The sequence below is a fragment of the Leopardus geoffroyi genome, chromosome A2 (genome assembly GCF_018350155.1).
Source record: "Leopardus geoffroyi isolate Oge1 chromosome A2, O.geoffroyi_Oge1_pat1.0, whole genome shotgun sequence".
NCBI lineage: Eukaryota > Metazoa > Chordata > Mammalia > Carnivora > Felidae > Leopardus > Leopardus geoffroyi.
Window position 1 is genome coordinate 21,689,702 of NC_059331.1, and position 15,130 is coordinate 21,704,831.

The 15,130-nt window shown below is 57.4% G+C and overlaps 1 protein-coding gene across 1 annotated transcript in view; it reads left to right on the plus strand.

Moving 5' to 3' along the window:
* The first annotated feature begins 8,677 nt into the window (after positions 1 to 8,677).
* PRKCD (protein kinase C delta) overlaps positions 8,678 to 15,130 on the plus strand; it is a 29,623-nt gene continuing 23,170 nt past the window's right edge. Inside the window, exons 1-2 of the mRNA XM_045493174.1 lie at positions 8,678 to 8,951; positions 12,441 to 12,554. The gene's annotated coding sequence lies outside the window, so the exon portion shown is untranslated. The remainder of the gene's footprint in view (positions 8,952 to 12,440; positions 12,555 to 15,130) is intronic.

Consider the following 15,130-nt stretch of genomic DNA (forward strand, 5'->3'; position numbering starts at 1 on the left):
GGCCAAGCCCCCAGCCTTGTGGTGCTTGCCCAGGCATCTCCCCACGCGTGTCCACTGGGGGCCCACGTTAGCCTCAGCTGTGCTCCAGGTCCACCCCTGGTTAGTCCTCCAGAAGTTTACCTTGTGCCTACCTCCCATCAGACAAGACACAGGATTCCAGGCCTGCCCTCAGCTACTAGGGTTCCCTCTGAGCTGGGACTCAGCTAGGGGACTACAATCAGTGGGGGAGGATGCTGAGGTCCAGGTAACCCAAGACCTGGTGGCTCTGGTGAAAGCAGACTCAGGAGATAATTGGGATAAGAGCAATCAGCTGAGGCCCTATAGAGCAGGTGGGACAGGGCTCTGGGAGTCATCCTGAGACCCCCTGGTTGTCCCCTGCCCTTACTTCTCCCTGTACTCTATTCTCTCTTCCTCAGAGACCTGAGGGAGGAGGCTCAGGCTTGGCAGCTGGACAGGGATGAGTGAAGAAGAAATCCTGGGTGGTGGTGTTCCACAGGGATAGAAGGCACACTGTGCCTTGATGGCTGAGGTCTGCCTAACTGGGTACACGTGGTTAGGGAAAGCTTCCTAGAGGAGGACCTGCCTGAAGATGGAGGAGGAGGTAGCTGGGCCTGGAGCACCAAGCAAAGGGAATTGTACAGGCAAATGCCCGAGGTGAGAAATTGCAGGGTGTTGTCCGGTGGGAACTGAAAGAACTTCCTCTCACTGGAGTTCGGGGGCTAAGCCATGCTGGGCCTGGTGGTCATGTGTGGACTTTGTCCTTTGTCCTGAGAGATCCTTCAGGATGGGGAGTGCATACTCCTTGACATGTTAGGAGGATTGTGTGGATGCTGTGAGGAGAAAAAATGGTGGGGGTGGGGCGGTGGGGCCCTGAGTAGACAACACTGCAGATGGCCAGGCAAGAGATGCCAGTGGCCCTGGCCAGGATGGCGACAGTGGGGACAAATGAATGTGAGAAGTCAGAATGGGAGACTGAGGTGCCGAGGGGACAAAGTTTTCACAGTGGCCTGGGGCCGGGCTGGGGTGGCAACCACTGTGTGTGGGGGAAACTGAGCATGGGAGAAGGCCAAAAGGCTGCCTAGAGCAGGCTCACTTCGATCCATCCCAGCCTCTGGGAATCCTTTCTTCCCTCCCCATCTTTTGGAACAAAGTTTCTGCCTCAGGGAAGAAAAGTTTATGTTATTTTTTTACTTTGTAACATGGCTGTGCCAGGCACACACACACACACACACACACACACACACACACACACACACAGCACCCCCAACCACCTGCCTTCTTGAAAGCCTGAGAGAAAGTGTGGAAGCTTCCTTGGGGCCTTCCTCTCTAGATTCCAGTGGCTTCATGAGGAAGGAGGTATGGAAGGAGGGGGTTTGAGGAACAGGAGGAAAAACTGGACATTTCTGCCACACACCCCCCTTCCAACCACCCCACCCCCACCCACCCACACATACACCATTAGACCTTAGGTACACACACAAGAACCCAAAGTCAGGTGCCACAGAACACTCCCACTGCAGCCCCTAAAGCCCAGCATTCAAACCCCCTCACAATTTCCCCAATTCCTGCTTTATCTTCCCTCCTGGCTTGCCCTGGAAAGGAGTGGTGCGGGCACACACACAGGCCCAGGGGAGCTACCTTCCCACCCCAGAGGACACACCAGCATGGCTGCTTTGTAACATGATGGAACTAGAGCAGACATCAGCATGAACTTCTCAGGCTTCCAGGTTGTGAAACCTGAGGCCAAGTTGAAAGTCTAGTTCATCTTCTTTGCAAGGTCCCCAAGCATGATCCTAGATCTCCCCCACACCTGGCAGCTCCTGTGATTCTGGGCCTGGTACCTGGAGCTGAGGCCTCCGTTCCAGTGCCCACCTTGGGGAAGCCTGCTGCAGCTATACTCAGCTGGCCTGAGTCCTCCCCCCACTGGCCCAGAGTGGGGGTGTAAAGGTCCCCACATGAAATCTGCCTGAGGGCTTAGATTCTGTACCCCAGCCCTTGACCCAAATGCCATCCTCTATCCAGAAATTTCAGCCTTCTTCCTCCCCTTCCTCCACTGCCCTGGGATGAGGCCCAGTTGTTCACAGGCCCCAAGGGGCTGGCCTGGGAACTGGCTGTGTTTCTTGCCCTAAGGGCTCACCATTCCTGCTGCCCAGGCCTGCCCAGCAGCCTGGCTGCCTGCCTAGCTGCTGTGGCCAAGGCGGCCACAGCCTGTGCCCACAGAAGCCTGTGGGCAGAGGCAGGGCTCAGGCGTGTGAAGGCGGTGGGGGTGGGCAGTAGCCTGAGGGTGAGACTCTAATCCCCCAGGAGGTTAACTTCTGTCTCTGCCCATTGCAGGCACAAGTATGTCTCGGCCAAGGGAGCTCACAGTCTGGGGAGGTGGGCTTGGATAGCCCAGTAGCAGTCTGTTTCTAGTCCTGGGCACAGGCTGGGTCCTCTGCTCCTCACATTTCTTTCTTTTTTTAATTAAAAAAAAAACAACGTTTTTTTTAAATTTTATTTTTGAGAGAGAGAGACAGAGAGCACGAGAGGGGTGGGGGCATTGAGAGAGGGAGACATAGAATCCGAAGAAAGCTCTAGGCTCTGAGCTGTCAGCACAAAGCCCACAGCAGGGCTCAAACTCACGAAATCTGAGATCATGACCTGAGCCGAAGTCGGATGCTTAATCAACTGAGCCACCTAGGCACCCCTGCTCCCAACATTTCAATCCATCCTCAGAGCAGCCCTAAGGGGTAAGGGAGCCCCAAGGGGGCTACTCAAGGTCACACAGCCAGTTAGTGTGGAGCTGCATGTTAGTTCTTCCTACTCTGGAGCCTCTGCCCCATGTGGTTGGTGCCTCAGGAGAGACCCTGGACGGGGTGGGTGGGGTGAGTAGAGTTGAGGGGAGAGCTTATAGAAAGCAGAGGACCTCCTTGGTTAGGGGCAGGCATCTGGGAGGCTCCCTGGAGGAGGACTTTTTTTGTAGGAGGCCTGGTTAGATGGTTAAGAACTTGATGGGATGACATTCCAGTGGCAAAGCACAGCTTGAGCAGAGGCAGGGGTTTTGATGAACAGTGGGAGGGTGGGGGAGGGGGAGGGGGCAGGTGAGTGGGTTGACTAGGGTGTCCTGGTGCCCCAGGGCCTCTTATACCACTTGAGGACCTGGGATGGAGGGTGCTGGCTATGGGAGTGTGTGGGCACTTTGCTCAGGCTCTGCTGGTCCAACTGGCCCAACCACTTCTTTTCAGGCCCTGCTCACAGTCCTGCTGAAAGCTGTTGGCAAACTCTGGGTGACGTCTGGGTCAGGAACCTAGGATCCCCCAGTCCTGATCTCGGGGCAAAATTATTAAGGGGTCCTGAGCCCCATAGTGCTCTGTCATCTCCTCTAGAAAGCCTGCCCTGATTTTGGCCTCCAACAGAACAATTTCTAAGATGCAATCACAGCGTGGAGGGTAGGTCTGTCAGGGGAGATTAAGTTATTGGAGGAATTATGGGAGATTTCTACTTTCCTCTGAAAGCTAGTCTTTATTTTCCTTATTTGCTCTGTTTTTCATCAGCAACCGCTAATGTGTAACATTACTTTTCTAGGTTTCTGTGACTCTCTCCCTATCTCTCATCCCCCATCCACCCCTGTCCTCCGATCTTCTTACAGGTTCCCAGCTAGCTAGCAGGATGCTGGACCACCTTCACTCCCAGGACCTCTGTTGCGCCATCCATGAAATGGGCGTGTTCAGGTCTCCCAACTTTCCGGGACTGAGCCGGCAGCGGGGAAGGGCTAGGAGAAGGCGCCGCCCGGCGCCGGGGCCCAGGTGTCGGCGCCAGTCCAACCTCCAGGTGGCTGCGCAACCCGGAATAGAGCCGTCTCTTTTATACCAGGCCCACGTCACAGGGATGGGCGGGGCCTCCGGCCGGCCTCGGAAAGGCTTCCCTGGGGCGGGGCGGAGCCGGGCCCCCGGCTAGTGGGTACCCGAGCGCGGAGACGTGCCTGCGGGGGCGCGTGTGGCTGTCGGGGTGGGGATGGGATGTTTGTGCCGCACGGGGGACGCCAGTGTGCCTGCGGTTCTTCCCTACCCTCCCTACATAGAGGGCTGCCTTCCCGCGCTGGGCCTGCCTCCAGTTCCCCACGGGCTAAAGGGCTCAGTGAGCTACCCGTGCTGGGGGGGTGGTGGGGGTGTGTGTGGAGTGAAACTGAGGCATGGCCAGGCCAGGGGGCTGGCCAAGCCCTGTGGGTGACTGGGCTGCTCAGACTCCCAGGTGTCAGAGCCTAGTGTGAGACCCAGCAGATCAGAGCAGAGGGTGCTGTTGCGTGTGCAGGATGGGAGAGGTGGAGGTGGTGGAGAAGGCTCCCTTGGGTCTCTGTGTCAAGAAAAAGCCTTCCTTCTGTTTCTGCCTCTGACAGCACCGACGTCTATCCAGCCCCCCTCCACACCCCTTTGGGTGTGGAGCCAGAAGTGGGGACTCAGGCAGGCAGGGGCTGTGCCATGGTCAACGTGGGACTGGGGCAGGCCAGGTGCTGCATACCGGTAATAGCTCCAGAAAAGCCCCGTGTCCCGTGCTCTCAGAAAACACCTGCCCCTTGCCTACTCCCAAGTATTTCCCAAGTTTCACCTGAACACAAATATACTGACTACAGAACTTGGGGACTATTAGCTGGGCCTCATCAACTCTTTATTTGGCAGTTAACACCAACACAGACTGAGTCTCATGCCTAGTTCCCCGTGAGCCTGGTCTCCCCATCCTCCCAACCACCCACCAGGCCAGTATTACCTTTATCATCTCCATTCCACAGATGAGGAAGCTGAGGCACAGTTAAGTCACAGGTCCAGGGTGTGAGGAGGATGCGAACCTGACCCCTCTAGGCCTTGGCTTGGCACTCTACTACCATGTGGCGCTGCTCCCAAACCCACTGCCCTTGCTTGCCCCCTACCCAGTGCCTGAGGCCGAAATCCCTGCTCATGACCATCTTGGTGGCCTGAGGTATAGCCACAGGTTGAACCATGTCCCATGTGCCCTTACCAACCTTCATCCCCCAACTGCTCTGCCATCCCCAGAAATCACCCAGGTGCAACACCCTTGCCGGCCCGGGCCTCCTGCTCCAGAAACATGAGTGACTCTACCTTGGCCAGGCCAGCACTCTGGGTGTGATGAGGATGGTGCTGGCAGCCAAAGTTTCAGGGATGGGGATGATGATATGGAGAAGCAGAAACAGAGAGCGAGAGGCAGAGAGGCCAGGACAAGGACCAACTCTTGGCAGGGATCAAGGGTGGGGGGGACCCCATCCTGCCCTCAGGTAGGTGGGCCCCAGGGACAGAAGAAGGTTTAGGCCTTTTCTAGGTTGCTTGGCTGAGTCCTGGACTTCCTGCAGAGGGGCCTGGGGGCCCCCAGGGTTCATGGTCTATGGGTGGGGTAGGGGCTGCACTGGTCATGCTAGCCCTCCTCTGGACAAACCCTCTAGGGAATCCACAGAGAACTAGCCCTGGGCGGATTCTGGGGGTAGGAGACTGGATACTGTCCACCACTATCTGTGATGGGCCTGTTTCCTTGGCTGCAAACCCGGAGGAGGAAGAAGAGAAAGTACCACTTCCTGGTGGCTGCCATGGGCCCAGCCCTGCTTGGGGATTTACACCCTATGTCATGAGAGGCCATCAAGGGCTCTTCCAAGGCTGACAGCCTGTGACTCAGCAAAGTGATGATACCTGTGCCCCTGGCCAGTGTGAGCTGAGCCCTCACCAGGTGTCCACCCTGGCTGAGGTTTCCCGCACATCATCTCACCTAACCCTTACTCAGTCCCTGACATGAGTCTGTCATCAGCCCCTTTTTCAGGTGAGGACTCAAGATCAGAGAGGTGTGGTCGCCTGCCTCAGGTCATACAGTTAGCATGTGATACAGCCAAGGCTAGCTTCCAGGCCTCAGTAGGCCCTTTGAAGGCCTGGAGCAGGCAGGTTATGAGGGCACAGAGGCAAGCTCTCATGGACCCTGCCCTGGCCCACCCAGTGTGGCACCCAGGAACAGTTCCACCATGCACAGTGGCTCCAGCTGACTTTGGTCTGGACTCCCTGGACCCCACCCAAGCTTATTCTCTCTGGGGCCCCTGGTCGCAGCGTTTGTCTCTGCATCCTTCCTCTGCCCTTGTCACAGTGTGGCCTGCACAGCCTTAGCCTCTCTGCCCCTTTTGGGTTATCACACTTCCCCTTGAAGTCTCCAGAAGAGAAACATTGGCTGAGGCCAGTGTGTGCTCACAGCCCCTGAGCCCACGTGTCTGCATAATCCTCAGGGCCCAGAAAGTACTTCCTGGTGTCTAATTTCAATCTTTCTTGCTCTCACAATACCAGCCCTGCTCTAAAGCCTTGGTTCTCAACAAGGTGTGATTTTGCCTGCTCCCCTGCCCCTCTCCCTGCCCCAGGGACATTTGGCAGTGTCTGGAGACATTTTTATCTGTCACAACTTGAGGGAGAGGAGTGCTATTGGCATCTAGTGGGTAGAGGGCAGGCATGCTGCTAAACATCCTGCAAGGCACAGGACAGTCCTCATAACAAAGAATTATCTGGCCCAAAGGGCAATAGTGCTGAGATTGAGAACTCCGGACATAAAACATGGGCTTTGGAGCCAGGCAGACTTTGGTTCGAATCCTGCTTCTACCATTCACTAGCTCTGTACCCCTGGGCAAGTGGCCTTGCTTCTCTTTGAGACTCAGTTTGCTCTTCATTCAAAGTGACACTAACAGTAACACTTACCTTATAGGGTCTGAGAACTGATTGAATTGAACATATCCAATACTGGGCACGGGGCCTGGCACTGGGGAAGCTCCATTAGTGATAACCATTATTCTTCCTTTCCATTTTCTAAGGTGAACCTCAGGGTGTGGGAGCAAAGTTCCCGTGGCTGGATCTGGAGATCCCCGAGGGTCAACCCTCCTTTGCCCTCTCTCCAGCAGTCCTTAGTACAGGGTGGACCTATTGTTGATGCTGAGGGAGAGAATACTTAGCCGAGGTAGACCTGGAGGGAGGAACCAGAAAGGAAACTTGATCCTGGGTGGACAAAAGTCACCTGAAGCTCACCTTCCCTCCAGCCCAACTCCAGGGAAGCCATGGGGTGGGGTGGGGGTGAGAGAATGAGGACACAAAACACACTAATGAATACATTCCCTTAGCTCAGGGAAGTACCATGGATTCACAGCTGGGCATCAGGGAGGAGTGTCATGTGAGTGGACACAACCAAGACAGGTAGAGACACGGGGGTGGGTGGGAAATGGCATTCGGGGCCCAGAGAATAGAATGTTCAAAGGTCCTGTTGTGAGGGGTAAGGCATAAGGTTTATTTTCCAAATGATATCCAGTGTGGTCAGAGGGGTCCAGCTTGGTGGAAAAAGCCTACCCCAATGGGGCAATAGGACTACAAACATGGACATAAACCAGTTCTCAAAATAGGCCCTCCCTTCCAGGTATAGGATACCTGTGTCCCTGTTTGCTCTGTGGTAAAAAGAGTCATTGTAGTTTTTCTCTTTCCAGTCTAAACCCACCCCCCTTAAAACACAGTTTTGGGATCCACATCTCTGCCAGGGCTCTCCACCCCTGGAGGTCTCACTAAACACCTCCTCCTCCCAATCTAACCACAGCCCCATGACCCACCTGGTCTGTCCTGTTCTCCCCATACATCTTTCACAACCCAGGGTCCTCCAACCTGCACAATGTGGCAGCCTCTGTCCCTATCCATTCTCCCAGGAGGCCACTCCAGTGCAACAGCTGCCACCACCTGCTCCTTGAGAAAACCAAAGTCTCTGCCATGAGCCCCTTGGATCAACTCAGGCCTCCTCAGGAATTGCCCCTCATTTCCAATCATTAGGCTTCAGCAGGGAAGAGCTGTCTAGGTGTTCCCCTGGAAGGTCTGGGACCTGGAACCCTCTTCTTTGCCTCTGGAAAATGACATTTCTTTGGAGTATGGAGTCATCAGCTCTTTCCTTTCTGAGCTTTGAAGGCAAGGGAATGGACTCCTTGGGTCCCTCACCATCCCCAGACTTTAGGCCCAGAGGGTACCCAGTGAATGAATGAGTTATGCCTGACAACCAAGTTTCAAGTGTGGAAGGAAGCTCAGGTGCCTATTAGGGGCGGTGGGGAGCTATGGACGGTGGGGGCAGGAGAGCAGAAAGCTGAGGGGTCAGGATAGGGGCTCCTCCTGGAATCTCGACCAGCAGTGATGAACCAGCTAGAGCCTCCCACCCTGGAGCTTTCTCAGCCACTCTCAGGGCCAGGGACGGGACGAGCCGGCCTGGCAGCAGGCACCGGGCCCAGCCGCGTCTGCACTCCCACCAACAAAAAGGGGCAGGGGGGAGAGAGAGAGAGAGAGAGAAAGAGAGAGAGACCGGGCGCGGCGGGCCAGCTGGCCGGTGGGGAGTCCCGGGCGTGGGCGCTGGGAGCTGGGGAAGCCCCGCCGGCACCTCCCAGGCTACGGTGTGAGAGGGGTGGAGAATGGGGTGGGGGGGTTGGGAGAGCGTCCTCCTCCCGCGGGCCTCAGCGTCCTCCTCTGTAAAGTGGCGCCCCTTCTGAGGGCTGGTACGCGCGCCAAGGTCTGGCAGGGGCCGAGGTGCGCCGGGACCGGCCGAGAGTGACCGGCACCGGGAGGCGGAGGCCGGGACCCCCTCCTCTCCGCGGCGGGGGCGGGGCCTTAGGGGGCTGGCCCTTGTGAAGGCGGGCCCTGAGCGGGGGCGGGGCCGTGGCAGGCACCTGGGTGAGGTCGCGCCGCCCCGCCCCCTTGCACTTCCGTGTGCAGCGGCTCGAGAGAGGGAGGCTGCGGCACCGGGATCCCCGGAGCGACCCTCGGCATCCGCCCGCCGCGCTGAGGCCCGGACGGGACTCAGCGGCCTCCGGGCCCGTCCCGGTCGGGCCCGCATCGACCCCCAGTCCTCGCGCGCGCCCCGGAACGGAGCAGGGAGCTGGACCCCAGACGTCGAGACCCCTGGCGCCTGGAGCTGCGCGGGAGGTGAGTGAGGGCCGGGACCGGACGAGGGAGCCGGGCTACCCTTAGGGGGCGCCGCCCCTCCCTTCCCCCTCTCCAATCCGGTTCTCGTTTCCAAAACTGAGAAACTGAGCCGCGGCCAGCGAAAGTCCCCGCCGCGCTCCGAGACCCGCCGGTGCCTCCGTCCCCGGTCCGTCGGTCTGTCCCTCCGTTCAGCGGTACGGGCCGAGGCCCTCTCGTTGGTCTGCTCCCGGCCCCTCTACCCGCCAGTATGTCCCTAGACCCTCCGAGCGTCCGCCCGTCCCCGTCGATTCCCTGGGGCCCTCGGTCGGTCCATCTGTCCCCACCCCCTCTTGTGTTCCCGCGTCCGCGTCTTCCTAATCTTAATCTGTCTGTCCTTAGACCTCCGCGTGCCCCACCCCCACCGCACCTCCCGCCGCCCCTGGATCCCGTCCTCCCAGAGCCGCGCCCCCAACCCACGCTCGTCGCCCCCTGCCGGTCCCGCCGCCTCTCCTTTTCTACCGCGGAGCAGAAGCCAGGCCGCCCGCCTTGCCTCGCCGCCCGCCCCTGGGTCCCTGCCCGGCCCAGCCGGAGCGGCGCCTCCTTCTCGCTCGCTCTCTCCTTTCAGTCTGGGTGTCTCTCTCGGTCTTTCTCCATCTGTCTCCGGCTGGGCGTGGCTCCAGTCTCCACCATCCCCCTTACCGCCCCACCCCTCCGCCCCTCTGAGCCCCCTCGCCTAGAGGCCCCTTCCAGGTCCCGTCGGTCCTAGCCCCTCCGCAATTCAGACGCCACCCCTCCCCCCGTGGGTCCCGGCCAGGTGAGGGGAGAGAGTGGAGGAGATTCGGGGTGAAGAGGCTGGAGGTGGGCACCGTCAGAACCGTCCTACTTCTCTGACTCTCATTTCCTCCCGTGAGAAGGGAGAGCCCCACTAAGCCCCCCACTCACACCTGGTCAGAAGGATTTGCTGTGCGTAAGAGCATCCCCTTCTTCTCTGGTCCCTACCCTATACGGTTGGACTTGACTCCTTGTAATGAGTTGCCTGTATCTGGACATGTAGGTACATTGTGTGTCTGTGTCTGCCTGTGTGTTCTTTGTCACTGTGTCTGGAACTTGCCTCTGTGGTCTTTTCCCACCTGTGTGCCTTCCCTATGTACGTGTGTGTATGTCTGTGTGTCCTGAGGCTCTGTGTGCCCTTCGCAACTCTGTGTGCACTATGTCTTGGTGTGTTCTTTATCACCAGACTCCCGTCAATGTGTTGGGGTGTGTGTGTGTCTTTGTGTGCCTATGTGTCCCTTGTGTGTCTGGACAGTCCTATGTTGTACACTGGGCGTGCCATGGTGACCCACTGGCCAAATACATTTGAGCTGTTAGTTTTGGGAGCCTGTGTTAGAGTGTTAGCCCACCAGGCTCATGTGTGTGTCTGAGTGTGAGTATGTGTGTAACACTCTTTCTTCCTCTCCCTCTGCTACTGAGCCTCTGTGACCAGGCTGACCTGGTCACCAAGGGAGGGGACTGGTCCCTTGAGTTTCCTTGTTCCTGCTGTGGACTGAGTTGGGGTGCGGTGGACAGGCCGGTAGAGGGCAGTCCTGTGTGTGTGTGTGTGTGTGTGTGTGTGTGTGTGTGTGTGTGTGTGATGTAGAGGTGTTTGGACAGCTATACCTAGCTATAGGCTCGTATAAGGGATCTGGTGTGTTCAGAACTGTGGCTGGGCGAGACTGGTGAGTGTGTGACTGGTGGGAGACTCACAGTCTGACTATGAAACTGCCAGTCTGTGTGCAAGGGAGTCCCTGTGATTGTAGGGAACCGAGAGTGTGGTGCCTGTGCCCCGAGGTGACAGTGCTGGGCAGGAAGGTGAGAGCCCCAGTGTGTGTGAGCATGTGGGAGGCTGTGAGGGTGTGGATGTGCACGGGGCACCTCAAGGCCAGCCCTGGTTCCTGGGGAGTTGGGGAAGGCCTCTATCTCTTGCCTTCCTCTGCTCCCCCAAGTTGAAGGATACCCGAGGGCAAGTCTTTGGTTTGCAGTGCTGTGACCAAGACCTAGGGCTCAAATACTCACTGTGCCTCTTACGGGCGCAAGACTGGGGCTAGGCCTCTCTAAGGCTGAGTCCCCTTACCTGCAGAACGGAGAAAGTTGCTGTGAGGACTTGAGGTCCTGTGTCAACAGTCCTCTAACACAGGCTTGCTTGTCAGACTCAGAACATGCTAAGTCTTATTTGGAGACCACTCCCAGCTGCCTACTCTATGGTCTCCATTTTCCTGAGAGCTGGGCTAATAAAAGCCCAGATAGTCCCCCACCCAGTTTCTTTTCTGTGATGTGTCTGGTGCCCCCTCCCGTGCCCTTTACCAGACTGCTTTTGGAAGGGCTGAGGGCTGGCAGAGACCCCAGCAGCCTTATTCAGCCCACTTGACACCTGCCCAGGCTCAGCAACACTGATGGGGAAGAAGGGGCTCGGGGGGGTGATTTGGAGCTTGACTGCAGGATGCTGACACCATTTAGCTGCCACAGCTAATTGGAGTTTAAATTAAAATTAGAAATAAAGGACAGACAAGCCTGAGGATGCCTCAGTCCGTAGGGAACGGTGATGGGGGTCTTCAGTGGGAGGAGGAGCTCACATCTTGGGGAGAGGAATCTTTTGTGGAGGCCCAGGCCTTTCAGCCAGGAGACCTGGGACACCTTGCTGCCATTGCCATTCTTTCCTTCTAGGATCTCTCTGGGCCTCGGTTTTTTCAGCTGTATAATGGGCACAATATTAATGTGAGAATCACCTGAGCTAAAAGGTGTAAAACAAAGAATAAAAAAGTGTCATGAGGCACCTGGGTGGCTCAGTTGGTTGAGCATCCAACCTCTGATATCAGTTCAGGTCGTGATCTCCTTGTTCAGAATCGAGCCCCTCGTAGGGCTCCGTGCTCAGCGTGGAGCCTGCTTAAGATTCTCTCTCTCCCTCTCTCTCTCTGCCCCCTCCTTCAAAATAAATAAATAAACATTTTTTAAAAATGTCACTATTCATTTGGTACTCCCAAGGTGAGTCTAGCACAGGAGCTATATCATGCCGCATCACTGGGGCCTCAGAACCACCTGGAGAGATGTAGTCTCCTCATTTTAAAGATAAGATAAACTGAGGCTCAGGGAAATTACCCCAGGCCACAGAGCAGTGGCTCCCCCAATTGCCACTAGGTCTCCTAAGTCATAGGGCAACCTCTTGCAGACAGGAAGATTAGGACAACCTCGGGCGGAGAGTGGGAGCTTTCTTGCTGCGTCTGTAGTCTGGAAATGCTCTGAGGGCTGAGACACAGCGATCCAACCCCTAGCGTGGAGAGGACACAGGGCCGGTGCCCTGGAGAAGTTGGGCCCAACACTCCACTTCACAGAAGAGAAAACTGTGTCCAAAGAGGCTGAGGTCTCAGAGCCAGATGGGGCTGAGACGGGCCTGCGTTGGTCGTTCTGGGGCTGACTGATGGGGAAAGCCTGTTTGGCAGTGCCTCCCAGCTCAGCTGTTGCCTCTTGTTCCTGCAGGTCTGCCTGGAACTGGCCCAGGTGAGGGCAGCGGACCTACTTCTGGTGGTGGTAGTGTGGCGGTGTCCGCAGTGGGAGCCAGGACTGAGGGCAAGGGGGAGCCAGGAGCCCCAGGTAAGACTGGATCCTTCTAGGCAGATGGACATATGGACAGTGTGCCCGGGTGGCCTTCCTCTTTGGGCTCCTCCCCATCTGCTGGGGCTGGGGCTGGGTCGGGTAGGGGAAGGGTCACACAGAGTCCCTGGGTTGAGTGAGGGGCCTGGGTGCCCAGAGCGGGCAGCAGTTGGCCTTGCCTATGAGGGCTCCCTGCCTGACACTGGCTCTTGGCCCAGGGAAGACTGTGGCCTTGGAGCTCAGAGGCCTGGGGCCCACCGGCCATCTGGGGTGAGGAGGGGTGACATTTTGCTAGTCAGTTAGAAAGAAGGCGGGGCATGTGCCAAGGGTTCAGGGTGGATGTATCAGCTTTTCTATGGCCTCTTGTCTCTGCCTCAGGCTGTTCTCATCATCTCACAGGGAAACTGAGGTTTGCCCTGGGCCCCACAGTGGGTTGGACACCAAACTGAGAATGGAATGAGGTCTCTCCTGAGTTCTTTTCCACATCCCAGTTCCCTCATTTGCCCATCTTCTCTGGGGTGAAGGAGAGATACACAATTCTCCTCCCCAGCCTCCAGATTCTGGGTGAGTTAGGCAGTCTCTAAGTAATACTGGGGAAGGCTGCACTCTCTCAGGCTCCTTATAAAGCTAAAGATTCCTTCTTTTGGGGCCAGACCTCCTTCCTTCTGCCCTCATTATAATGAAAACAGCCCTGAGAGTTACCTATCGAATGTCCAAAGTTCAGTGGATAAGATTCTGGGGTGTGATTGAGGGGGGGTTGCTGAGGGCACTTAGAACCTAGGGAGTGACAGTGGGGAGGGGTGGCAAAGGTGGTCTTTCCTCAGGGAGGCCTCCCTGATCAACCCCTGCTCCTGCCCCTACTGCCCCACTCCCGCCCCTACTGGTATCTACAGGTTTTCGGGGGCAGCAGGGGTGGGGGATGGTGGTGAATAGATCAGTGGGGGCTGTGCTCTCAGAGCTTAACTTGGAGGGGAAGGAGGGCAGGAGGGCAGGGCCCTGGCTCCTGGGATGGGAGTGGGGGCTAAACAAGGGGAGGGATCATCATTGGGTCTGCTGTTTATTCAACTTACCATCAAACCTGGTGAGGGGAGGAGGTGACGTGTCCTTGGCGGGCTGGAGGCCTCTGCTACCTGAGGTCAGGGACCCACCCACTCCCAGCACTGAGCCTCATTCCCTAAGAAATTCAACCAATTAGTCTTGGAGCCAGCCCACTTTCAAAGCTCAAACCTCACCTCCCAGCCGGCGCAGACACAGATATGCTCACACAGGGATATAGAAACTGAGCTGCCCTCTGCGCCCAGGCCTGCACACCCTCAAGTGCCCACACATGCACCACACATGTGCACACACATCCACAGGCATGCTCAAACACGCACTCGGGTGCTCGGCCAGTCACCCTTGCATTCAGAAGCCTGCCCACACACACCACACTGCCCATCCTGGGTCAGGAAACGGGGTCCTTGGTCAGGGTCACAACCCAGCCTGCGTCTGGCACTGAGGGTGAGGTTTGAGGTGTGGTTGTGACCACAGGTGCTCCAGGGGGCTGGGCCACACCAGGAGGTGGGCTCTGCCTGCCCAGGCATTCACCAGCCATCCTGCTCACCTGGGCCAGACACCCGCCCCCCCCCCCCCCCCACACCGGCTGACCAGGACTTGGTAGGGGGTGGGGGGAGGGACGATGGGGGACAACTTCAGCTGTGCTGGCACCATTTGTGGCTGCTGCCGCAGAGGAGGAAGTGGGCTGCCTGTGGTCATGGGGCTAAGGTGCTTGAAGGTGGGTGGGGGTCCAATCAGTTCCTCTGTCCCCGCAGTGTCAGTGCCCACAGCGGAGTTGCTGGGCTCTGGCGACTGGGAGGCAAGCAGGGTACTTCTCCCAGGGCGGTCTGTACACTTTCCAAGGCCTGGGCCCAGGGAGAGATCTGTCCATCCGAGGTGTTTCCGGAGGCTCACTTCCCTAGGGCTGCCCAGGAAGTGGTTTCAGAGTGGGACTGACCAGCCCTCCGGCTGTGGCCTGCCCCGCCCCGGCCTTGCCTGTGAGGGGAGCAGGGCCTGGCCAGTGGGTTAGGCTGACTGACCAGGCTTCCCGCTGCCAGGGCTGACCAGGCCTTGACAGACGCCCGAGGAGAGGGCTCGGGGAGCTGAGGCTATGAAGTCCCCTGCAACCCCCATCACCCCAGCTCCTCCTTTCCTCTGAGCTCAGAGACTCAGAGCGCTAACTCTGGCAGGCAGAGCCGTGTCGCGTGAACTGGCGTCGGCTGGGTTGCGTCTCAGGGATTAGCCGGCTCCAAGCTGTACGAATGAACTTGGACAAGTGGCTTTGATGCCTGGTGCCTCATCTTTCTTCTCTGACAGATGAGACAATGATAGCATCCATCTTCCTGTGGTTGTGCCGGAAGCTACAGATAATGTATGCAAAGTAGCTAGCATCTTGCCTGGCACTTTATTAGTGTTTAAGGGGTAGAAACTGGAGTTATGTAAAGCACTTAGCACTCAGTTTGTGGTAACAATCCCCCAAAACAGCAAGTGGTACTGATGGTGGGGTTATTATCGTCTGAAGGCCTGGGCACTGGCCCAGT